This window comes from Notolabrus celidotus, chromosome 24 (assembly GCF_009762535.1).
Source record: "Notolabrus celidotus isolate fNotCel1 chromosome 24, fNotCel1.pri, whole genome shotgun sequence".
Classification (NCBI taxonomy): Eukaryota; Metazoa; Chordata; class Actinopteri; order Labriformes; family Labridae; genus Notolabrus; species Notolabrus celidotus.
The window spans coordinates 3,177,137-3,199,713 of NC_048295.1; the positions used below are offsets into that span (position 1 = coordinate 3,177,137).

General features: G+C 43.2%; 1 protein-coding gene across 3 annotated transcripts in view; it reads left to right on the top strand.

The window, feature by feature from the left end:
* The window catches only part of LOC117807957 (receptor tyrosine-protein kinase erbB-4-like), a 223,996-nt gene that overhangs the window by 82,835 nt on the left and 118,584 nt on the right, over positions 1–22,577 (top strand). The window lies entirely within an intron of this gene.

The following is a 22,577-nucleotide window of genomic DNA, read 5'->3' on the forward strand; positions in this document are numbered from 1 at the left end:
ACAGGACAAATACTCACTGAGAGGAGAAATCATTAATAATGGACATTAATAATGTGGTTCTGGTTCTGTTTGCTTGAGTTTAGTTCTGGTTCTACCAAAAGATCCTAAATAAAGAGCCGGCTCTTCTTTGGGAGCCGAGTCAAAAGAGCCGAGGTTTAATTAACTTCATTGAGTTAATTAAACCTCAGTGAAAAGATGTAAAAGAATAAAAATCAGACTTTGGGCCAAACCATGCTGCTGTAAAAATGCCATTTTTTTCCAAGTTATGAAGTTGTTTTGTGCGCTGAAAGGAGTTTAATAGGAATTCAAATAAAAAAATCATAACAAGCCAGACATCTAATAAACTGGAGAGCCTCTCCAAGTCCACAACGGGGGAGTTATTTTACCCAAGGTAGGACAAAGCTTCATAAATGGATTTGTGTTCTGAAAGCACATAGCCATCACAAAGTGTTCTTATTTTTTTTTAGAGAGAGAGGACTGGTTAGTTGGCAGTCAAATTTTAAATATGGGATATGATACAGCGTTTGAAAGTACAAATGTGTTTTTTTCTGTCACTTTGTGAGACTAGGTCCCTTGTTTGTCTCTTTTTTCTTTATGAAATATACAACTACATTCCCGTCTGAGTCGTACACATGTACAGCTTACGTGATGCCCCGCTAACAAGCTAATAAAAGATGTATAGTTTTCTAAACCCTATCCATATGCACCAACACACACCCTCCAAAAAACATCCTCATTCCTCATTCTGAGTGGAGCAGACAGGTTTTGTGTAAACAGCAAATAGAAAGTGGGTGAAGTGTCCAGAGAGAAGAAGGAGCACAGTGACTCCTCTTCATCAGCCTGTCAGTGTTGTCCTCTTTGGCAGATTACATATCCGTGACGCTCGGTGTCTGTCTTCATAAAGTCTGACTACGGTCCTTTATGCTGCTTACCCGATACTCTATAACAAGACTAGCCTCTGAACTCCAAAGATCCTGCTCATCTAGAAGTTTTGCATCTCACAGTTTAAGGGCACTGACACAACCATACATAAATTAGCATTTTGGAACATTTTGTTCATTTTCTAAGTGAGCAACAGCACATATTAATATTTCATTTTGGTTGTGAAAGTCTTCTTCACTTGGGGTTTAATGTGGGAGCACAATATCAGGCAAATTTGCAGCCTCAACGGATACCAGATATGTGCCAGAAACCCCAATAAAGGCCCAAATGGACTGAGTGGGTTCTAAATCTGGGGCTCGGACATTTTTTCTCCTCAGTAATCAAGGAGGACACATATTTGTGATCCTGAATTGGTTAATCAAAGTACCTTGATTGGCTCTGTCTTAATGGTGTGCCCCATTCTAGCCCATGTATTTTTTCTGTGGACCCAGACAGCAAAACATATAAGACCCTACTGAGTCCACCTTATATGGCCCTAAAGCCTATGTATGTGAGTTGGTTCATTATGATGAGGTGTTGGTAAATACAAGCTGGTAATGGAGTCGTCAAAATTAAGAAAAAGGAAGCAATGAGGGTTGGATGAAAGGGATGGATTAGATGTCAGATTTGAAACGATGGTAGGGGGATTGTATTGTAAATGATTGATGCATTATTGATCCAGATAGCTCAGTGTTCAAAAGCTCAGTTAAAAGCACAAAAGGGTTGTCTAGACCAGCAGTATCCCCCTCTGTCTCTACTATAGTATAAGCACACCACCTGCATGCAAACAGCGCCACCTACACTTTAGTGTGGACGCCACAGAGGCTGACTGTCTTGTATGTCACTATTAGTCTGTGTGCTATAAAAGATCAGTGTGTGCGAGCGTGTGAAGGGGATTATGACATGCTCTGAAGATATACTATTGCCCCCCACCCCCTTGTCCTTTCAAGGTCAGGGACTCCACAGTGGAGAAGGGGACAGGAAGGGTGGTCTTTACACACTCCACAGAGCACTCCTTACTCCCCCTTTTCCGGCTCCTTCTCTCGCCTCCTCCTTCTACTCACGGCTCGTCTGCTCCTATTGTCCTTGTTCCCCTCCCCTTCATCATTCTTCCACTTCAGCTCCTCGTTTCTTTTTTTTTTTTTTGGGTTGTAGCTTCACTGCTTTCTTTGCTTTTGTCACATTTTTCTGCCAAAATGCTCAATTTGAGTTCTTTCTAAACGTGCACGCTCACCACTTGATTCAAGGCTGATCGTTGGGACCCTGAACACATTGCACTAACAATGTTGATTGTGCAGGAGCCCAAGGACAGGAATGAGTAAGCTGTTGGCTGTTTGCAGTGACAGAACCTGGCTGTTTAAATGTAGAGTACAAATGCAGCTTTTATATGATTAAGAACATGTATTGATGTTCTAAGATAATACATGTTTTCTGTTGGAAAGCACGGAATGAAATGGACTATTTGTGCATTGTTAGCTCTCAAATTTTGTCATAGTGAAGGTGCAGGTTCAAGGCAGGCATAGTAGGTGTAGTGTCATTGCATTTGATCATGTAATTAAGTTTGATTTCACAAATGTGCAACAAATCTCTTCATGTACAACTCCATCAGTGACCGTGGCTTTTGTACTGGATTGTCTGACTAGGTTTTGTCTCCTCCTACATGCTGAAGAACTTCTGAATCAGTCAGTACTCAGAACCATGTCACAAAAGTTGTTTCCTGTGGGATAGGTTTATGATTCTGGATCAGGTCCGCTCAAAAATCTGACTTTATTTCTTTGGTTGGGCGGTAAAGGTCTGTTAACCACAAACAAACCAACAAATCACATTCTGGAAAAGCACTGGTCAGTCAAAGCTGTTCTAATCAGAGCAAGAGAAAATTGGCGGACAGAGAGCAGACGGCTGGAAGGTGGAGGTAGGGAAATGAAAGATCCGAGGCGCAGGTGAGGGGATCTGTGCAGCCATCGATTGATATGTCCACTAATCCCCCACTGTGTTGACAGGTGGGTCCAGTCAACCTTACATTGTGGCTTTGCCAAACACGGCCTTCCGCCCACAGTGGACCGGCCATGCCAGGCTTCAGCTCTGGGCTGTGGGGCCGGCGAGTATGCCTGGTCTACCAATTTACAGACACAGAGAACAATATTTACCGGTCAAGGCCTCTGGCGAAATGTTGTTGTTTGGACATGACTCAAGGGTCTTATGGGACTTTCATAGTCTGCCAAACAGACGGCACGAAATCAGAGTGTCCACACCAGCATGCATACACCCCCAACTTCTGCAGACTGTCTTTACCTTGAAGAACTCGACCACACCGAGGTTTCCAATTAAAAAGCAGGAGAGTGATAGGATTTTGGCAGCACAAAGGCAGAAAATAATCAGAATGTCATTTTGATGTGATGATAATGCTCAGAGAGATCTACCACCTGGGTTGAAAGCTAGCTTTGCCAGTTCTTTGGCACATCTCTTCAATTAGCTCATGCTGTTTCTTTTGGACGTTCTCTCCAAAAGAAGATAATCACCAGTTACAGTAAAAAGAAACTGCTCTGTTCCAGTCTTTTTGAGTCTTCTGAGCCATATTTTAGTACCTCTACGTGGTGTTTTGGTTTAAACAGAGAGTTATTGTTCATATGTGAGGAGAAAGAAGCTTTCTTTGGTCCCAGGAGACCTAGATTTGTTAAAGTGTTCCCACAACGGAGGAGCCAAATTAAAGTCTTAAACATCATGGCGTGCTGTAGCGTCTAGTTATACTTTAATTGGAACTGAGGCAGCATTTCCACCAAAAACACTTCCTCTCAAATCTTTAGAAGGATCCCTGCTGTCTGCATTTTCACTAATGTCTTAAGAAGGTTCATTTAAAGGTAGGTGGACTTCTTAACACTGCAGAAGTAGTTCCTCCTGACGTTCTTGGTTCCTGAGAAAGGTCCTGAGGTGGAAATGAGCTTAAGGGACCCTAGCCAAACAACAAAAACACCGTCCCTTTCATTCCTTGTTCCTGTTGCTCTGACATGCCTTCCCAGTGGGTAATGTCACTATCACAGATACATGTGTTGGATCATACAAGTTCTCCACCGGTGCTTTCTTCCCCTACGCTTCTCTTCATCGATTAATGTGTCGTCCTCTTCAGCTCTGAGTGTTCTTTTCCCGCTGCAGGCTTTGCTCTGTGAGAAACGGAATAGCTGATTGGGCCGCTCCCTTTCCCCCAAAAACCACTTTATCTTTCTGTGGGCTTAAGAGTTCCTCTCTGGCGGCGGCTGGGGCCTGAGCGAGTCCCTGAGTATCACGGCCCTGCCTTGATCTTGTTTACTTAGTATTCCATCAGAGCCCAGATACGAAGAGGAGGAGGAGGAGAAGGGGGAGGAGGAACTAGCAAGAAGGAAAAAGATGGCGATGAAGAAGAAGAGGAAGGGGAAGATGAAGAGAGTGGCTACCTCACCCCTTCGCCACCCCGTCACTTTGCTCTTTGCCACTCGAAAGAACTTCCACCCTTTGGTAACTTTTCAAAGGCGCCAGTAATAGTCTTTGAAGCAGCCATCAAAAATAAGTGTTTTTTTCATCCTCTTCTTTTTTGTCGGGCTGAATGCTCGGAGGGGTTGGTTGACTTTTTGTCTGGGAGTTTGGTGCACGAGAGGAAGAGAGAAAGATGGAAACATACTGGTACCAAGTGGTCTTTCAGCCAAAGAGAGGGGAAGTGTTTATTTCTCTTTCACACCCGTAGACCTTTATTTTATTTCTGTCCAGTCTTTAACCTCCTCTCTCCATTCCTCTCCATGGATGGGTTTTAAGACCAACATGACTCTTGAGGATGATTGAGACATGCTCTGTGTGTTTAATGTGTTTGAATCTTTGCCTTTTGCATGTAGCTAAGCGGTCTTAACTTTGAACTCTGCTCTAAAGAAATGTTGCACATCAGAAGCAACAGTTTCTCTCTTTTGCACATCATGACTGGTTGAGGAAAAGTAATGTCTCGTCCGGCCGACTGTTTTGGGAAAGCTTTTTAAACTCCCCAACCAACGAGAAGTGAGGTAACATGCACAGAATGAATGAATCAACTCAACCTTGTCGACCTGTAAGTGATTGGAATGGCTTCCATTTGCATTGCTAAATAATGGACTCCCATTTGAGCTTGATGATGTCAGACACATCCAGCCTATCCTTGAAATGCACTTTATAAGCCCTTCTTCAATAACAGTCTGCAGCTAGAAGGCAGTCACACTCTTTATTATGTAATTAGCTGCCTTAGTAAATCACATGCTAATTTGGCATGGCCATCAATCCGCATCAGTCTGCACGTCAGTCTGCATGTCCTTAATCTTGTCTTCAGTATTTGGCAGGTCCTTCTTGGCTGGATTTCCATGGCTCCAAGCAGTGATGCATTTTACATGTCTGGCTGCAGCAACAATGCTTCTTGTTTGAAAAGTAGACAAAGTACACACAGGCAGTGAGCGCCGTCTTAAGAAAATAAACTTCCCCCCGTGGAAACAGTGCAGAGAGAGTCTTCTTGACGGTGCAAAACTAAACCCTGCACCATCAAATACCTCTTCAAAATCAGAAACACATTTGACAGCTGGAGGGAAACATGGCCGCTCTCGCTGCCTTTCTACCTAACTCCAAAGGTCACAGAGAGAAAGAGCATGTATCTGTCTCTGATATGTTTTTGGGGATCTGTTGCAAAGCGTCCTCAGCTCACCTTGCTGCACATCATAGTCACAGTGAGTGCAAATCCAGCCTGGATGTTGCTTCACTCGGTCGGCGGATGACTTCTAATATAATTGCCTGTGTGGTTTGACTGACTGCTTAGATATATGTGTGTCTGAAGGTATTTCTTCCTGAATAATAGCACTTTGTTACACCTCTTGAGTTGATATTTCCAGGAATTGTGGTCGTCTGTAACAGCTTCTTTTGTGCTTTTACTTTCAGTGAAGTGAAAAGGAATGCTATTTCTTTTTAAGCTCTTGTGGAAAATGATGATCTGACAGAAAAATGACAGCACTGGTCATTCAAGGGAAAAAACACCTGAAGAAATATGAATCTTCCAAACTCCGCTCGAGGTTCTTCCACATTTGAAGCAATTTGCATCCAACTATTGTGTGGAATCTGTCGGTCAGAGTTCATATTTCTGTTCCGTTGAGCAGCTTTAAGCAGGAAATTAAGTGAGCTACCAATGCAAGGAAGCTGACCTTCTGTTAGTGCGTCTTCATCTAATGATGCTACAATCCAACTTCTTTAATAACTTTGCAGCTCTGCACCACTGCATTGTTTAATCACCTTCTCTACAATAACTGTGGTAATCAGACGGGATGTTTTCCCCTGCAGAAGTAATTGCCCATGGCGGCCCATTACAGCCATCTTTTACATTTTCATTTACAGAACCTGATGCTTTGTTGTTGCCTCGATACCTGTGCAGTGATCTTAAAGGGAAGGTGTTGTGAGAGCAGATTTTCACACATTTTAGACTCCCATTTACTGTTGCCCTCAAAGCATCCTGTATTTGTATCCCCCTTCCCCCCATGATACCCAGGAAAGAGGCGGAAACAAGCGTGGGAGATGGTACATATTTTCTCTTTTGAACTTCACAGGAGCGAGGTGTTTTTCGAAACGCTCCCAGGTGGAGATTCGTCTTGGATGTTGGTAGGAAGGTTCAAAGTTCAGAGAGCTAGAAAGAGAGGGACAGCAGGATGGGTGAAGGAGAAAGACAGAGAGATAAAGAAGCGTTGGAAAACGGGAAAGAAAGAGAAAGAGAATGCGATTGAGAGCAAAACAGAAAGAGTAGGAATGGATTTGTGTATCCCGCTGGGGGTGAAATGGTAAGCCACTTTCTATGTTTTGGAGGAAGTGGATTGATTTCCCCTTTAGTGACCTCTGTCTCACTCGCTGCCGTTACCAATGTGATACAAAGTCTTTTAACTGGAGATGGAAATACACCAGCTGCTGCATTTGGAATCAGAAAATGTTGTATCCAGTCCAAATATTCTCAGGCATCATGCAGAGCAAAGTCAGAAAGGTAAAGGCCTGCAGGATTCACTTCTGAGTGAGTGCCAGCTTTTTTATTGCAAGCCTGCTTAGCCTTCTCCCCAACTGAACAGTAAATATTGGAAAAATCAACAATGAGAAATAAAGGTTGATGTTTTAAACATCATTGTACCTCAACTTCAGAAAACCAAGCAGCAAACTGAAGTGACTACTTGAGGCTGGACACCCAATTGGGTCGGCAAGAGTCACACATATCCCGTTGACTTCTCTGGATACTTTAAAGTTGAACACATCCTTCCTTGCACAAATTCAATTATTTTTTCCTACTGTTGAGTGCGATTGATTTCCCAAGTCTTGCCCCGAACAAATGCATCACTTTTTAAGTTGCAGTTGGTTTTTGCTTCAACTTTTGTGAGTCTTTCCAGTTAAAATTGTTGTCCGATCGTCTCAGGCTATAAAGTTTGAATCTATGACTCATAATGTACAGTTTTTGCTTCAAGTAGAATGTAAAGTACTTGTCTTTTGGATACATTTGGTTAGCTCAGAAAGAAATGTGAAATATGGACATAATTTTGTTTTAAATACAAAAAGTTGAGGATTTGGTCAAACTGAGAGAAAGTCTTGGCTCATTACAGACCAGGAAACAACACTGTGGAGATTGACTGAGACTGACCTCTCAGTTTCTCACCCTGGGCCCAAAAGAAACCTAGTTTTTTAATAATTCAAGCTGACTCTGTGAAGCTTTCCACTCGTTAAGAATCTGGAGCTGTGTGTGCTTTCTGGCTGAAATACCCTTTTGTACTTTTATTCAACAAAGATTTACCGACTACCTTCACTCAGTCCTTCACTGGTGCCAACTCTAACTTTAACTGTGCTGAGTTCCTCTACTTTTTCCCATCTTTCTATAACAGGTCATGTCGGGTAGATGAAACATAAAATTAAAAAGACTCTCACCCTTCTGACACCTCCTCACAGGACATGAAAAGTTAATCTATTCTCTGTAGAATTCGAATTAACTTGACCTTCCCCTTTACAGCCCCGTGTGTTTCACTGAACCCCTCCACGGCACGGACCAGCCGGCCGCTGTTCACCTAAATGATACAAGCAGAGCCCCTGGAGGCGCAGATGCAAACACAAATTACCTTTAAGAAAAGAGGTGGGAGTGGAGGGCCATCTTTGATGTGAAGGTCAAAGCTTGTGTAGACCACAGAGCGGCTCATCCAAAAAAAAAAATGGAGAGAGAGAGAGAAAAGCAGCGACTGGATTCTGGGTCTTGGCTTGGTATAAATCTAAAAAGCTGTAAAACTGGTTCTGTCTACACTGCCCACCCTCATAAATTGGCATCTCCCTGCCCTGCCAACCCCCGTCCCACCAGCGGCTTCACACATGCTTTATGACAAGACGATCACGCCGCTAAATGAACGAAGGCAAGGAGGGCCGTAAATCGTCCAGGTGACTGAGGAGATATAGCGAGGGGAGGTTGTTTCAGTTGACTCCGGAGCAAAGACGAAGAGTGAAGTTTGGCCCTTGGGATGAAAGGGAGACAAAAGTCGGTATGAGGGAAAGAAAACTTTTAACTTTCACATTTTATACCCTGGTGGATAGCCAGGGACAGAGGAGACAGTTTCTGGAGATTTGAAAGTGAAATGTTGTCCCATTAATGTCCTGATGTTGGATTCAGCTGCTCGGCAGCTCAGGGTCTGCTTTGTCGTATTTCTAGTTTCATGATGCACAGGATGTTTTTATCGGGGGACAAGTAGGGCTGTTGTTGTTATTAGGACTTCTTAATTGAAAACATATTGAAATCCTATTCAGCTCTGTATCCAGTTTAGGAAATAATAAAAGGCCCCTTCAGAATAAAGCGCAATTAAAGGCATGCAGATGAAACGCCACTGTTGTAAGATAAACTTTCATTAAATTGAAGTCCCAGTGGACTTATCGCTTCATGCCATTGATGTATCTCACCATCTGTATTCCAGTGTGGTGTGCAGAGATCAATACAGCTTGAATTCTCAAACGTCTTAAATGCCATTTCAGCCGTAGTCATGCTTTCTGTCTGGGATATCAGCGGCTGGGAAGTTGGTCTCCAGCTGAAATGCGAGAGCAGTTTCATGTCTTTGTTTTGAGCGCACACATGCTGTGCTCCTCTCTGTGCAGAGGAAGGAATTCATTTACCTACAGTGTGCAATTGTGCTCACGCAAACTGTTTCTGGGAAGCCATTTTTCATCCTTTATGGAGCCGTTTCGTCAGATTCCTGCTTGAAAATAGACAAACTCTCACATTCATTTTGGAATTATGACACTGGTGTAGAAAAAAAGACAGTTTCTTCCTCTCTCTGGCCTTGAGCTCAGGGTCAGCTTTTGAGTTTTTCAGCTTTGAGGGCAGTTTTTGCCAACTTTGTTGTGATGGATGGAGGAGCTCTTACAGCAACTCCATCTTATGGACTGTCAGGGTTCCTGGTGGGCATTGAAACCCTTCAAATGTCCTTACATAGAGAGACTTTTGGTTTCCAGAAAAATAAAGTTTACATTCAGCACCGAGGGAGTTCATTGACCCAAAGTGCAGAGGATGGTTTTTTTCTTCTGCATGATAAAAATAACACACTTGTGTACTTTAAAAGTAAAACTAAATCCAACACAATTATTGCCCACCTTGCAAACTTTGATTAGTTCAATCTCAGCCATCGAGGACTTGAAGTTAAAATCTCCTTCGTGTTGCAGTTTTCATGCTCAAACAAAGCTGTTATGCAACAACAATCCTGATTCCAAAGACGAGATTTCAAAGCTGCTCAAAGTAAAATCTCTTTCCTGTCATTACAAAAATGTCAGAGGCTAAATAAATCCTAATTATTTGTGTGTGTTAGTTTTCGGTCCTGCTTTGAAAAGCCGTAGCTGTGCAGGATGAAACAAAAAGATTTTTTTATAAATGAGCCCCCTGGGTGTTTGATAATGAACCATTTTATCTCAGCCTGCCTTTGAAAATGAAATCATTCTCAGACATTGGACTGCCAATTATCATTAGTTAGTTTATTTTGTCGCTCCTAAAATTAGCCCTTGTTTGTTTCATCATACAGTTTCAGACTTTTTTGTGCTGTTGTTAAACTTTTCTGCACAATCAAACTTTCTGTTCTGTTCTTTATGTTTCCTTGAGTGGGAACTACACGTACTCAGTGTAAACAAGTAGAAACACACATGCCTATTTATGTGTATGCACATAAGGCTGCACAAGTCATTGAATTTTAATCGTGATCACAGCTTGGTCTCCCCACCATCAAAGGAACATGATTGACAGCAGAGTGAGTACAGACAGGTCAGGTGTGTGTTAGTAAAGCAGAGGGACAGAGTGAGCACAGAGCTGCACCGTTAATGAGCGCTAACCTTACCTTGCTGTGCGTCACATTGGCAGAAAAAACACAAAATGATAAATAATATTCATAGATATGTTGATGTTATATCATATTGATATAATAAATACAATGAATAAGTAATCATGATCTCAGTATTGATCAGGATTATCGTTTCCGCCTTAATCGTACGGTCTTATATGTGAATACTGACCCGATCAGTGGATCCTTGTGCTTATTAGATGCAGCCCAAGAGACTCTGCAGGTGCAACACACACATCAATATAGTCTGTTTGGTAAACACACACATGCTGAACACACCAGTTACCCATATGATCTGTGTGTGCATTTATTCCCTTCCCATAGTGTCTCTTCATTCAACTCTTTAATGTATTATTTGTGAGCTCTCTCTCCTCCCCACCTCTTCTCCTCTGTATGCAAACTGAGCTGATACCTCCAGAATTCATAAATCATGTATGTTATGTGTGTTTCTCCAAATGAACGTGTGTTTGTGAGCAGCAGAAACACTTCCACGAATCTCCTGGGTTCTGCTAATTAAAGCATCTCTGTCTTAATCTCAGATTAACATCGCACACCGGCACCTCGTCTAACTTGAGCACAACAACTAGAGTTTGACACAGTTCTTTCCTGTGTGTGCCTCTGTGTCGTGTGCACAGTTGTGAAATCTCACAGACATTAGCTTAGTGGGACCGGCTCTCCCACAAAGAGATTCCATGATTACAGGACTAACCCAGATACTTGAAGATGCATGAATAAAAACGGCCTGGCGCATTTGACATTCTCCCGATCCAAATCTGCAAAAGCTGACATTTTCTTGAACTTCTCAGTTCCCTGATTTCATATGTTTCTCAACGCCTTGATATGCGCCTCACAAGGTGCGAACAGCAGCCGTGCTTTGTAAAAAAAAAAAAAGAAAGTCAATTGAAGTTTTCCGACGGTGACGTGCATGAGCGACGTGATGGCGAACCCCATTATAGGTGGCTGTTTCCGGCGTGAAGGCTTTCATTAGACGAGAGTGCAGGCGTGTAGATGTAGCTGTGTCATTAGCACCATGTTCTCCCTCGTCCATCAGCGCTCCTTTATGGCACATTTCACTCCCAACTAGGTCATTCAGGTTTTGCTTGGCAGATGGAATAGCCTGAATGGTGTGGAAACATAAAGCAAGGAGGCGCGTAATGATGCACATGCTTTTGTACACAGACGCATAATCAAACTTGCTCCCTTTATTCTTCCCCTCCTGCTCTCAGTCAGAAAGGCAACACTCATACTCGCTTCAAACACCCTCCCTGTCTTTGCCCCCAAACTAACTTTGACAGGGTGAAAAAACGCCAGCCACACATGCATTATTCTTCCACCTACCGTGTACACAGGCTGTGCAACCGCAAACACGCACCCATGGAGACAGGCAATCCCCGGGGGCGGAGCAGGGTAATCATGCCGCAGCACCTCTGGCAAGGCTAATTAAACCAGGACATCTGTGCCTTACTCCACATCTGGAGCAGGTGCCGGCGTCGCCTGCAGAATCCACCCTCTTCCTCCATTTTCCTGCCACCTTCAAGTGTCTGCATGGCTAAACAATGACTACTGCAAGGGCACAAACACGCCCTCCCACTCTGGCTTTCATGCTTTTGTGTACCAGCGTCTGGTCGAGTACTCCATTGTGATCGGGTGCAGGGTTTCAGCTAATTACTCAGAACTATGAAGCAGTTTTGGTGTAACTGTCTGGATTTTGCCTCTCCATGTGTCTTAAATCAGGACTTTGAGTTGGAAAAGGCCTCCATGAAGTCCATCCCTTGTCTGACATTATCCCAAACTTAAACAGCTCCATTGTCTGTGATGTTTTTTGGCACTTTTATATTCCGTCCTGCAACACAAGCGAGTAAAGGACAGAGCTCTCATGCTCCCCTGTGCTCTTCTATCTCTAAAAGAAGAATATGTTGACTAATTTAACTCACCGGAGAATTAATTACCGCTGCACTTATCTCTCAAATCACCCTGAAGTTCTGCACTTGATCACAATCTCTTCTATCAGTCCCACAGACCAAATTTTGGAAGCCACATCCCGCCGCTCTCTTCTTCCCTTCCTCTGTTTCCTGGCTGTCCGCTGCTAGATTCTGACACCAAAGTGAACCTTTCAAACCCCGAAATCTCCTTTAAAGTCGGATCTAAAGTCTTCAATTGGGCCAGTGGGGATTAATTGATGAAGGTTTGCCCAAGTGAAATCTAGTCTGAGGAGAGTGAGGATTGTAGAATTCGACGCTGCTGGGTGTTGAATCAAAGCCAGCTGGATCCTCAGGAGTTTTCAATTACAGCGTTCTCCTGGGCAGAGACAAAAAACACTTTAGCGTCTTTATTCCATGCCCTCCTGAGAATGATTGTGTAACAGGAAGTGCTGGAAAAAGGCTTTTTTAAAACCAATAAGGTCATTTCCTGCAAACGTCCCATAATCCTCACTTTTTGAGGTCTTTAGTCATCCTTAATCTGCCTCACTTCCCATGATTCTTCTTTATGCTCGGCATCACACTTTATTATCTCCTTCTTTTACTAAATTGCTGAGGGACTTCCGATTTAAATGACTTATTATTTGGCTGATTCTTGGTGACCCTGCAGCCTTCTCAGCGTGTCCCTTGAGGCTTTGATGACATACCCGTAACAAGGAGCTTATTGCAGCGTTATTGCCCAAGCATCTAGAAGGTACCAGGGGGGCCCGAGGGCATGTGTGACGGTGCCTGACAGGTCCCGGGGACTCGACTGTCACTGTCAGGGAGGCGGCAGGGGTCGGCTCGATGCAGTTGTCAAACGGCAGGCAGCGCAAACACTCTGTTAATAGATGCATATCGTTCCGGCGCTTGTGAATAAGCAAAACACACCGGGAACGAGGATGTGCATGGGAGCATGTCGCCGTGCCGAACATGCACATGCAAAATGAAAACATAATGTTATTCTTGCTGCGTTGTGACAGCAGCACATACACACACATACGTATAAAACACACACTCGTTCTCATAAGTCCTTCGGGAGCCCCTGACAGCTCTGCCCTGAGCTCCCAATCCGTCTCAGGGAGCTCCAAACACCCAGTGCAATTACTCTTTCTTGCTGACTGCACCTGCACAACATAATTGAGAAGGCTACTGGGGCTTTGTCACTTAAGGTAAAGATGTAAAAAGAAAAAAAAAAAAAGAGCAGTGCCCTGGCTTAGCTGCAGAACTGCAGAACTGGGCTTTTCCACCCCAGACGTGAATCTGTGCTGCTTGGTGTGTTGTTTACCAAAAGGACAAGTGAGATAAAGTGAATGAGGACGTTCCACAATAACTTTTATATTAAGTATTCTGTGACGAATTTGCAAGATCTGAAGTTTGAAGCAATTCCGCAGAGATGCCACGGACAGAGAATATCAAATATTCATGCTTTGTCCATCGTTTGAGTCGGCTTTAATGGATCCAGAGCCAGTTTTAATGATCAGAGATTTAATTAAGGCTCTGGTGGTGCGACTGAGGCTGACTTCTTGAGACCAGGGGATCCCCCAGTCTTGCTTTAATGAAACCAGCAGCAGGTCATTGTCTGTAATGAGGAAATTGACTTGACTCTAATTATACGCCTTATATCTTATGCTGTATGTCGTGAGAGGATTCCAAAAGTAATTGTAAAGGGGAAAGAAAAAGGGAGCTTTTAAACAGTTGCAGGTCACGGGTGTGGAGCTATTCTTGCGGTCACTCGGGAATCATCTCAGGGAGGAGACGGGTGGTCTGGAAACAAAATGCCATTTAACACATCTGGCAAGCACTTATGAAGCTGGAGCTTTGGATTGAAGTAGACCGGTTGAAATGACAGATCTGTGTGACAGCATTTTGAGTAATCTGGCAACAATGCAGCTGGCTTGATTTCAAACTACTGGCCAGATCTCTCCTTTTTTTAAAAACAATTTTCCATGGAGGACAAACCAAAGAGAAACGGGTGGAAAACAAAGCTGGGCAGAGCACTTGCAACGTTTTAAAAGTTAAAAAGCTAAAATTTAAATAACAGCTCATATATCTCTTTTTCCTACTACGCCCTGCAGTACATTTCCATAGCATAAGGTAACGTACTCTGTCCTGACATCACATAGAGCCTGTGTAGCTTTTAAAATCTGCAGTGTAGATAAAACTCTTCTTTACTTTTCCTTTTGGCCCTGTGTGACTCCTCTCCTGCCCCTAACCGTTGTTAAAAACTCATATTCACAGATCTTTGCAGATTTCATGCATGACACCACAGCAAACACCGTATCTTTGCATTGAAACTTGATCTCTGAGTCACTCAGGCGCTCACTCCTTTTCATTCTTATTCTGTCCTACTCTGAACCCTGAGTCTAATTTCCATGAATACCTTGCTGCATACCTGGAAGTCTGTTGAATTGTTAAGTAGACCCATTTATGAGCCAAAATATGAGCCATCATTATGTCTGCTATAAAAGCCCCTACTTCTGCAACTTTTACAGATGACTTTCCTCCAATTATTGGCTTTTTTTCTCCCTCAAACCTCCTTTTTTTTAACCTCCACATCTTGTCAGACATCCCATATTCCATTCATCCTCTTCTCACTCACCCTCTTCTCCCACCTGTGAAAACACCTAACCCTCTTCCCCCTTTCTCTCAAGTATTCCCCCTGAAGGCAGACTAAGCTCTTCCCCTATATCCCACCATCTCTTTTCACCCTCTCTCATTCCCCTGACTTTCTTAGTCTCTCTTTCACTTTTGTCCCGACTCTCAGAGTAAAGACACACCCGCTCAGACACGCACTCCCCTGTCATTTGTCAATACTGTCAGCTCGGATTGAAAGAAACTTCCCTTACGTACCTACCTACCTACCGCCGCTGCTTCTTTGTGTCAAATCCCACCACGGCGGAGCAGGCCTCAATATCACCTCTGATATCAAGGAGAGCAGGGAGACTTGCAGAGTCACACCAGAAAGAGACGAGGTACTGTGAAGTGTTTGGAAAAAGGAAGTTAACTTAGCTGGGAATATTTAAAATCACCAGAACTGATTCCTGAAGATGAATAATCACACGCAATGCAATGTAACGTAACGTAATGCAAAGTATCATAACGTGACGTGATGTACTGTGACGAGAATTACTTCAGGTCACTTCAGATCGCTACAGGTCACTTCAGGTTGCCTCGTCTTGTGCTGTAGGTCTTTCCCTGCAACACATCACCAAGACAGCGCCTGATAGGACATAAAACTAGTGAATTATCCAGAGTGCATGATGAGGAATCAGTTTTTTGTTTTGTTTTTCCTGACACTCCTCATTTTCAAAAAGGATTACCAGTGAAATATTTGTATTGAACTGTCAAACCAGGCGCTGGCATGAAGATGACTATAACCCACGACTTATGTGACTTCAAGAAAACTCAACTCTTATGATAACACTGAAAAGACTATGACTTCCAAATGAAGACTCTGAAGGCTTGACAGTGCAGCAGTTAATTTCTGGCACGCCATCACTCAAGAGAACCATCCAAAGTCAACTGAAGAGCACCACGTGGAGATTTATTTGCATGTTTTGACATCTTAAAGCTTTTCGTTTGATTTAAGCACATGACGGATTCAGATTTTCCTGGTTCCTTTCCAAGACTGCATGATTTTCTCAGCACATTAAAGCTCTACAACCACTGCAGACACTCCAACATGTGAAAATACTTACAGAGGAGACAAACCTCAATTAATTCAGAGATTAAATTAAAGATGCAAACTCACTTTCACAAGAGTTTCATTAACCAGCTGAAATTTTCTTTCTTTTTCTAGAGTTCACAACCTCTTCAACTCAAACATGCTCAGACAAACTGGAGCCGGTTTCATCTCTCCTCTGGTTATAGTCTCAGAAACACGAAGCTGGATTACACTTTGTCGCTGGGAGGAAGTTTCTCTTCCAGCACTTGAGAGTTTGCTCATCTGAGACACAACTTTTAAATGCTTGCGGTCATAAAATGATCTCTGACAGCATCAACGTACCGTATATGTCTCAGACAGTGCTTAGAAACACAGTACGAGTATACATGGTAATGCTAGGAAACTTTCCAGCTCCAAAGCCAGACTTGGGTGTACCTATTATACGTAGAATCGTGAAATGAAATAATAACGTGTCCTTTTCACACTGATTGCCTTTACATCAACAGTTGCCGAAAGAAACTCTGCGAGCACATTTCTTGACATTTCCACTGAAGCATCAGAAGCAATTAAGCCTCAGCAATGAGCTCCAGCTTTTAAACTGAATAAAGAGAGACAATGGAGAGGTGTGATGGGAGATTTTATCTTTAGAAGCATGCAACGGGAAGTTGAAACATGCAATGCAAAGCTAACCACAAGAGGGCGACTGTCATGAATGCAGTTTGTGAAGGTGCAGGGTGAAGTGCTTGCTGATTCATTGTGAAGCATTTTGACAATTTTTGATGTACCGACTTCAAGTGACAGCTTCGCTTTTTCTCCCACATTGTTTACAGAGCCCTCGATGCCTTGAGGGCGGGCTTGCCCATCTGGTTTGCCAAAATGCTGAAGAAATATATTTTAAATTCAGGGGTAGAGGTGGTGAGAATGAACTCAGTGTGGGCAGGCAGCAGTTAAAAACATTTTTCCTGGAGATATTAGAAATTAGAATGATTCTGAAGTACATCTACAGCAGCCTCATTGTAACATTACACTGATAAAAGTGTCACATATGACTCCAGGAGGTAAGGACACTTGGTGGAATTATCCACAGGCCCTTGAACCCCAATGAGCAATAACCATCCCTCAGTACACTCAGAGCATAATAACCTATCTAATTCCATAATTATCGATTGATTTGATGGCCACATGGAAAGGTCAAGATCTCTTCCTTCCAGCTCAGTTGAAGCAGGTTGAGAACAAAAAAGCTGCGAGGACAGCCTGACTCACACTGACAGACTCTCCTGCTGAGCGTCTGACAACCGGCTGCCTGATTGGAGCTAGAAAAACAAACACTGGTGCATTTTTTTTTCCATTACACAAGGATGCTGTGGAGTACACATGTACCACATAACAAGCCCAGAAAAATCACACATACAGTACATACTTTCAACAGCCCACAGCACAGAGCTCCAAAAACAGTTCCTTACTTGTGCTTTTGCGGGGGTAGAAAAACACCCACGACACAGTTACACACCCACTAGCAAACACACATCTGAGCATAAACACTTAAACTTAACACTGCATGAAAAATAATGCACATAAACACATCAGAAAGAGAGCATTCGCTTCACGAGGAAACACAGTAGATCATTTCATTTTGTGCTGCAGCAGCAGCCTTTCTCCCAGACACTGCTTGGTTAAAACTCTGTGGCCTTTGTGGGTTTTGTGCTCTTGCTCTTTTTGACTATTTTTCACACATATTGTGGCCCATTTGTCTTCTGTTTGACCATGGAACAAGAATGGTGCCTCTTATTTTTAGCAAAAAGCTTTCTGGAAAGATAGGGAAGCCATTATTTTTTTCATTTTGGCCACTTTTGCTCTTCTTTTTGTCTCTCTAGGAGCATTTCGAGGCTAGATACTGTCTGTTTACCCCGGTGATGATGCACAATTAATCTAAAAACATGCAAGCATTGTTATCATGCATATTCTTCTCATGTAAGAGGAGAATACCTTCCTATAACAAGACAAATGAGAGGCCAGGGCAGCAAAACCAACCAGCAGCATGCAAAACAAACAGGAGAATTATGCAGCACATACATTCTATCCATGTTAACATTAATGGATAAGGCTGCATGCTCTGTCCTCATCTTTAAATCCTCTCCCTGTCATACCCACAGCTCCTGACTCATCAGACACTATTGCCACGCTCCCTCCGCGGCCGGCACACAGGGGCTAAATTATTGGCCCCTTTTTAATAAGGCTATGGATTGTTTGAGGAATGGCACCGGCACCACCGTTGATTATATTGAAAGCCTGTTGTTTTATATCCTGCGAATGTCAGATTTCTGCTATTTACATCCCTCAACTCTTGCAGGCCGGCGAATGGTTATTGATTTTGCCAAAGATGAATGAGGGCGGCCGCACAGAATTAAAAACAAAAAGACAAAAATACGGTGCGATGGAGGAAGAGGAAGGGGAGGGAGTGGAGGGGGAATTGAGGTTTGCTCAGAAGTAAGGACAGGAGTTTACTTGGTGTTGGTCCAAACTTTTAGATTTGTAGTTTCTAATTTAGTGTTCTCTGTTTGACATTTAGATTTAGGAGCTGAGTGTCGGCATGCCTGTGTTCGCCTGGATGTTCTGGGTATGTGGGGTCATCGAAAGTTAGATATCTTTTATTAAGTCGCAGTCATTTGTTAGTCAAGCCACAGAGCAGCTCAGAGCTGTTTTATTCAGCAGTACTTTCTCCCATGCCGTATGTCTCCAGACCTCTCAGCAATCATTCTCCATCATGGTCTGACCATGAGACGCAGGAACATGTGTGATAATGTTCTTTAGTGTGTAAGGACGTATGTTTATCTGTGTATGTTTTGTAAGGGTTAGGAGGTCTTGATGATGAAACCACTGTCCTAGCCTAACGTGGTTCAGCTGTAATAAAAGAGATCATTTGGTGTCATTGGTAGATAAGGGAGCTGTTTTCAAGCGTGGTAACAAACAAAATGAAGGTGGAATAATGCAGGGCTTTGGTTGAGGAGGTGTTTTACCAAATCTGCAGTGCACCCCAAAAACTCAGCAGCATTCAAGCCGGTTTAAAAGTGAAGCAGTCAGACAAGAAGATGCAAAACTAAATCAGTGGCCTTAGAAGTCAAAGAATTAGAGATTCAGCTTTGGATGAAAAAGCCTGAGCAGCAAAAGAAGATCCAAATGCTTGAGTTGGAGCGTCGTCTCTGCAGAGTAACATATGGTAGTTTGGTCCCATGTTATGTAACGTGTGTTTGATGCATCCTGACTATGTTATCTTCCTAAACCTAACTACTTTCTGTGCCTGATCATCACACATCATTGAAAACATTTCCCAGTGTTTCAGTTTTATTTGTGATGAAGTGTAGACGTGTTAATCTTCAGCGTAAGACAGTTTGACTCATTGGATCGTGTTTGACCCTGTTTTTTATTTTGAACATGGATTCTGAACAGAAGTAGAAAGTATCTTTAACAGCCACAGCAACAAAAACCATCAAGTTATGTCACAAGACAGTTGATGCACTTGAATTGGACACATTTCCTCGCAACTTTACACACAAGTGTTTTAGTGCCTCGGTTAGGCGTCCATCTTGGCGAGCTCTGTTAACAAAAAAGCTCCATATTTTGCTCCTGGCACCAGCGTTTCAAGCAATTTTTTGATGGGCTGGGATTCAGCTGCGTTTGATGCTGTTGCCATGTTTTCGACCGATTGTCTCCATTGAGAGTTTTGTGCCTACGGCTACAATCCATGGTCAAGAGCCAGACTTTCTCTCCGCAGCTCTGTCTGCTTCATCTTATTCTATTTAAAGAAAAAATACCCTCTCTCGTACGCAATCTCTGTTTCGCTGCACATCATCTGTGATGTTCAAAGAGCTCCTCCTCAATGACATGATGTTGTAATGCACTCCATCGACTGTTTTGTCTGCGTCTGCCTTGAGTTTTGTCTGGAGGTTCTGGTTTAACTGTGTTTCCCAGAATATCTTCAAACAAACTCTGCAGTCATCGTTCCAAACGTAGCATGTCTTCAGGGCAAGAGCTAACGGAGGAGATTTCTGGAGACTGTGTGAGAACGGAGAGACCACTCTTAACCTCAGAAGCAGCAGTTGGTGAAACACTCTCTCCAGAAGTAGTGAGGCTTTTAAGAACATCACTCAAACCCATAAGAATATTTAAATGTGCACAAAAGGTGCTCGCTGTAGGAACAAGCAGCCATCAAACTCCAGAGTAAACACACTGAGAGTCTCTCCAGCTGAGCAGATTAGCTTTACCTCTAGGAAATCATTTCGGGAACATATATTTTCATACTCAGACAACTTGATTAAGTGAAGTGAAGATTCTGAGTTGTGTTCTGCTTGTTGAACATAACAAGCCATTTGAAAATGTAACCATAGTTTCTATAAACTCATCTTGGCTTTTTATTCCAGTTTTTGTTGTCTGTCACATCCCGGCACATGAGCCCACGACAAATTTCAAACGTTAGGCACAAGGCAGTGAAGGGGAGAGGAAGAGTTGACAGGGGAAAAGAAGGCAGATAAAAAAAAAAAGAGAGAGGAGGAAGGTAAAGTTTGAAGAGTATAAGGAGACCTTTATTGGCAATGGAGAAGGACAAAGTCAGGAGACAGAGGTACGTCAAAAGACTGACAGGTTGGGAAAAATGGGGAAGAATTGTGGAAGAGGGTGAAAAAGAAAAAGATGACAGGAATGGAATGAGTTGGTGGAAGGGGGGGTAAAAAGTGGTGAAGGGGGGAGGCCAGTGCACAGCTAGATGAATGACATTTTGGATTCTCTCAGCAATAAAGCGTCTCCCTCGACACAGGCTGTCTGGGTTTAGATAGAGGCCGTCACACTGAAGGGCTCATTTGCCTTTCAGTTGCTCATTACATCCAACCCAAACTTATTTCCTCCACTGGGAAACCCCATCCTCCCCCCTTCCCCCTCTGGTGCTCTGACTGTTGGTGTGTTTACATGTGCAGTCGTGCATGTGTGCATACATCCCTGATGTTTCTGAATGAGCTTTAGTGTTTGCTCCGGTTCACTTTGAGGGTTAATGACGGTACAGACAGACATCTGAGTGCATTTAGATGTGTGCATGTGTGTTTAACTTTGTGTGTGTCCTTATATCTCTGGTACATGGTGATGGTTTGTTGTACTCTAGAGTTATCTAATACAGCTGCTTGGTCAGTGGCCTTGTGCTCCTAAAAATGACACACTTGGGATATTCCTGGACTCTTTGTTTGAGGCTTAGAGGTTGGATGTGGCGTCACATGACTTCTATAACAAGCACAAAAGTCTATTCTGGGTGCTTTGGAGGATGAAGGCTGGGCCTATCAACATGGGACTTTAATCAACAATTTCAATGTTTCAAAAAGTTGATTTACAAAACTTTAGCTTTTAATTAAGTCAGTTTTTTAAGTTCTTACGTCATTAGATAACGTCAAGTCACCTGTGAGGGGACTCTGGTTTGTTATGCAACAGGCTGAAATTGATATTGATCCCTCTAACCAGCACCCCAAGTAGTTCTGTCACCTAAACATCCCTTAAAGCTCCTCTGAGGAACCTTGAGTTTGTCTTGATTTTGGCACCCCGTGTGGACAAAGTGTTTCCTCTTATAGTCACTTTGTTGTCACCTATCCTTCAGCAGAAGGTTCAGATATCAAAGTAACCTCTTACAGACTGTGGGTCTTCAAGCTGGTGGTTTTATGTGCTTTTATATCTCATTAAGAGACATCAGTATGTATGTGTGAGTGAGAAGGAGCCGGTCGTGTTTGTGGCCTCTCTTTGTCAACAGTTAAATGAAACTGCTGCGTTCAGAATAAATCAAGGAAGTAAATCTTTCTCCAGACGAAAACACACAAAGACACCCCATAATGTGATTTATAAAGAGAGGCAGAGCTAAACACACTTCCACAAACACACATTGCATGCATCTTTACACTGAAGGCGTATCCGATATTGATACACGCCGGCCTCACGGCATAAATGTTCTCCAACGTTCCTTCATAATGATTCCTCCCATATGGTTCCCACTAATATTCTGCTCGGAGCCAACTCACTGGAACTGACACACACACACACACATAGACTCGCGCACACACGCACACACACACACACATGCGTGATCACAGGCAGCCCTTCTGTGCTACATTAACTACAAACCTCATTTCCTCACAAAGAGAAGCCACCGGCTGAAAATTGGCTGGGACGAGTCATTAAACCTGTGTCTGACACACACACACACACACATGCAAATGCTCCCATACGCACACGCACACATCTGTTATACAAATGACCCCCCCCACCCACCTGTGTCAGTGTAGCAGGTGATATCCCAGCGCCCGCTGAGGAATGATTGCCCTTTTTGATGGAGGAGGTCCAGCATTCCTGTGTGTGCAGCTCAGTGTGTCATGAGTCTTTACTCTTTTACTGCGTGCCTGATGTGTGTGTGCGTGCGTGTGTGTGTATGTGCGTGTCACGGACATATATGGAATGATAATTGATGGCGACTGCAGCGGCGGACAATTAAGATACATGGGAAAGCCCAATGGGAGGAAAAAAAGAGCGAAAAGCGGGTCAAATGGAGGAGGAAGATAAAAGGGAACGAAAAGAAAAGGGTGACAAAAATCAGAGAGCGAAGAAGAAGAGGAGGTGTGAAGAGGAGCAACAGGGGGGCCAGCCAGTGAG